Consider the following 4743-nt stretch of genomic DNA (forward strand, 5'->3'; position numbering starts at 1 on the left):
GCTGAACCTGTTAATCTGTGCTCTGCCAGAGGAGGCCTGATGGGGGCACACGACAGGATACAGACTGGAGGAGAAGAATCAGGCATGTAGCATAAAGAAGGAACCACCAGCTAGGAGGAAGGCTGGTAAGGCTGGAGAATCCTGGCAGGTCAGATTTCCCTCGCCAGACTCCTAAACACAGAGATTTCCACCATGTGTAAATTTCCAAAGTAGGATGCATTCAGAAAATTGTAGGAAAGTAAACGTATTATTTTGCCACTAGGTGGGTGGCCATCGCACATGTTACTGGAAATTTAAGTCAGAACATCTTGATCCCTTCCATATCTAATTCTTAGTAGTAGTTCCAAGCCAGGTTGGTATTGTTTATTAACAAAACTAAGGCTTCTTCCCGTACCCCCCACCGCCCACCATAAAAAGGCAGTTATCTCTATAACATAAATCTATATATTAAAAAATTTTGCTGTTTCCAAAATCATAAGTAACAGAACCAGGTTCTTTTCCTAATGCAGGATTTTTTATTTCCATATAAACGGAAAGAGACGTCTGATTAGGTTTTTAGAAAACAAGTTTAACTTGCAGAATAAGCCATTAGAAAAAAAATCTCAATTTTACCTTTATATACAGCACATTCAGAAAGAAAAACAACTGTGGACCAAAGAAATCGTGGAACGCTAAAATGTAATTGCCATGATGACTCTGACTATAGCCACAGTCAAAACATATTCTCAACTTTTAAACCCACAGTTTAGTTAACTTTTTTCATGTCTACTAATTATAATAACAAGTCATAGAATAAATGGTCATTTAGAGCATTATTTATCTAATTCCCACATTTGCAATGAGCTGGAGATACTTTCCACATTCCACTTTTAAAAAGTCACTAAAAATTCTTTGGGTCGCAGGAGTAAAATTAAACATCCTGCCATGGATAATGGTAAATGAAATTGCAATCTGTGGTCCTGGGTGTAAAGATTAGCTTCACTCCAAAGCATTCCCAAATAGAATAACTTCAAATGATAAACTTTTCTTTAATATTCCTTATGGACAAAGAGATTCTATAACAACTTGAGGAAAAAAAGCCTATTCTATGTTGTATGAAAACGTTAAAGATATTTTTATCCATAAAACTACAATTATTATCAAGGGTTTACTAGCCCATTTAGGATTTTAGAATCTTTCCTGTCTCATCTTAGCATACGGTACTTTTTGGCTAAATACATAAACTCATTATAATTTCAACACAGAATTTTTTACAGCAGCAGCAGTAGCACTCCCAAACATGTAAAAACATGTTACAGGTTATAAAACAGCAACAGATTTCAAGTGCAGTCAAAGTAATCTCAGATTAAAACTGGCAGCAAGTCCTAATAAGCACATTCACCCAAAAAATAGCATTAGAGATTGGACTGGTTATTAAAAACAAAGAAGGAAAATAGAAATAGGGCATGAATATAGCATAATACAAATACACACACACACACACAGAGCAAGCGAGAGAGAATATAGTATGCATAGGTACTAAAATACATATATATTTTAGTAGACAGAAAACCCCTAACAGCCCTATAGGAAGCAGGTATCTCTGTCTCTCACAGAACTGCTTTCATTTTGACCCAAATTTGCTGGCTTACTTGAAATGATTTTACCTTTCTCATTACAAATTCATTTAAAGTAAAACTGTAGAATCTTGAAATTTAGAGCATCAAAAATTATCTTAAGGGAATGAATTCTGCCATTATTTAATTTCATATACTATTTCTTTTCTTTTGTCATTTATTTGGTGTTAAATTTTGCAAATTTAGCCTAATGCCAACCAGTGATTTGCCTGGGAAACTTGCCTTAGCAGGCAGATGTCCAGATCAAAAAATAGCCTAGCCTATCTTTATGGAAGAAATATACACAAACATTCACACATCATACAAAACAAGGTTGAAATGGGTGGGGCCACTTGATTGACATCCATTTGTCACTTTCATTGGAAAATTTCATGGGCAGCTTCCAATATGCTTAGACAAATTTAGATGAATGAAAGCGCTGACTAATGATGCTATTATCTATATACCAAATATAGAAGAAGGCCTGAAAACTCTGAGTCGCTCATGTGAACTACTAAAACAAGGGAGGAGGAAAACTTAGAAAAATGTTAAGATATATGTTAAGATAGCAAATTAATGAAAAGAAATAGCACTCAGATATGTAAAGTGATAAAACCCTTAGTTTGGGGGAAGATCTTAGTGTATTCAACAGGGCCAAGTCTTATGAATTGCAAAAATTGTATTATCTACCATCTTTTTAGCAATAAAATTATTTAAACCATCAATAACTAAAGGTTGTTATTTTAGGAGAATGAAGTCAATACATTTGTTTCCCTGAGGCAGGCAGGGGCAGTATTGTGCTATTCCTGAACTTCATTAATATTCATTAATTTTTAAAGCAGTTTGGTTAGCTTTGGCTATTATCTATGCAGATATTTTGCCTTTAAATAAAAATAATGACAAGAACTTCATTATTTAAAAATGTAATTAGCAAGAAATTCAAAACCTACGTTTTCATTGGTGGACATTATTCACTGCAAAGTATATATTTTTCAGAAAGATCTGTTTTAATTGAATTTCTAGGATAAAATTCTAAAAATCATGCTGACTAAAATAACCTAAATGCAACCAAAATTAAACTGAAAATACTTTACAAATTTTTCAGATTAATCTCCACTTTAAAGAATACCATAGTTGACCCAATTAGTTCTGCAAATGAATTCAGTTGTTTGACATTCTTCAGCATTTCACAGTAGACTATTTTCACCCGTCCAGCACCTTAGATCTCTGAAGATCCCCACGCACATTTAGTGATATTTACCTTATGAAGTAACTAAATCCAGATGAGCACAGAGCTCACATCACTGTAAAAAGAAATTGTTTCCTCATGCTTCCCACTCCCATTCCGGAACTAGAAACTGAAAACTCTGAAAATTATCCTTGTGCAAGTAGGAAATTTCAGACAGAAATGCAAAATAGGTTTATTTGTAAATAAGCCCAACCATAGGAACCATACAATACCTTGTTCTGCAAAAGTCCTCCAGTCTTTGTAAATCAGGCTTTTTACACTATGACAGATTAACAACCAGGGCAAATAATTCATGGACATGGAGTTGGAAATGGAATTCTCCACATGTCCTTCATTCACCTGTCCGCACTGAGGTCCAATATGTGGAGTAGTACTTTGTGGACTATAAGAAAATAAGTAAATAGAAATACCACCCAAAGAACAGGAGTCTGAATAAATAATTAAGGGAAATTTTTGAGGCATGGCCAAGGGGAAAATTTTACTGTAGTGAATAGCAAAACTTTCAAAAAACACATTTCTTTCCTCCCTGCCACCACCTCCACCACCCCCCACCACCGTGTGTGTGTGTGTGTGTGTGTGTGTGTGTGTGTGTGTGCGCGCGCGCTCACAGACACGCGCGCGCTTTTAAGGACTGCCTGCTCTATAACTGTATTTGAATCCCTTTGATTTCTGTTTGTCCAAAGTACCTTCCAGTTTCAAGAAACGCCCCGGTTACATTTTCTTCAGATTTTGTTTTTTGTTTAAGGTAAGCTGACCCCTTGGGACTAGTACAGTTTTCCAGTTTAGGGCAGTTTGAAAAAGAGGGGAAAGCATCTTGCTTCTTGTTATTGAAGATACATGACTGTAGACCTAATTTTTCTAAAAACATAGTCACTAACGGATTACCAACAAGAAGAGAAGATTCAGCTCCTGGCTTCCTAAATGGATGAAACCTGCCTCCCCACTCCCACAATATCATAGTGGGATAATGAGTAATATTAATCTCTTCAGAGATATTTACTCACTCCGACTTATTTTTGAAGAGTAGAGAAGAGTGTTGCTGCACCCACAAGTGGACAGATATTGAACTCTCTCAGCCGCCCCATCTGCCTTGACATCACATGGGGTATTACCGTAACCCCCTTTCTGTTCTCCCCTGTTTCAGTGCAGTACAAGTGGTTTTCCAAAGCAGATACAAAGTTATTCTCAGTGTCTGAAGTTCCAGCTCCTCACAAAAGCCTGTGGCCCCCAAGTAGCACCACTTCATGAATGCCTGTGTCCCAACTCTGCAAGGCCGACCTTGTCCTCTCCATCATCTGAGCGGGATTGACCCTGTCTGGGTAAAACTATGGAACGGAAAGGGTTAATCAGAGTCCCCAGGAGCTGGGGGAGCACCTGGAGCATCTCAGCAGGGGAGCAACTGGAAACCACAAACATCAAACTGTGTTGCTGCAACTTGAACTAAACGCTGAGACCTGGCTGAGGGAGTCAGTTAAGCTTAGACCAAATGGTCTTAATCAAGATATCAGAACAGACCTCTCAAAGACAGAAATGATGGTATATCCCGGCCCTCCAATCCTATGGATTTTTTTTTTTCATGTTGCAATTTAAGTCTCAGAATACATTTTATGACCCCAATGCCCTTTATTCCGAAAGATGCCGTGAGATGTCTGCAGAAATGTCCTGCAGGACTGTGGAGAGCACAGTGGGCGTCCCGGCCCTCCCAGCTTTGCCTCGCCATCACTTCCAAATAACCTTTGTTGCGGGGTCGGGGGACCCAAAGCCACCTTCGCCCCTGTCCGTACATCCTCCAAACAAGCGGCAGCCAAGAGGCTGCAGGACCTAGTTGCCGGCCCCCAGCCCCAGCCCCAGCCCCAGCCCCAGCCCCCTCCCCGCCCCCAGCTCTAGCTGCCCGCCTGC

This window comes from Chlorocebus sabaeus, chromosome 4, assembly GCF_047675955.1.
Source record: "Chlorocebus sabaeus isolate Y175 chromosome 4, mChlSab1.0.hap1, whole genome shotgun sequence".
NCBI classification, from domain to species: Eukaryota; Metazoa; Chordata; class Mammalia; order Primates; family Cercopithecidae; genus Chlorocebus; species Chlorocebus sabaeus.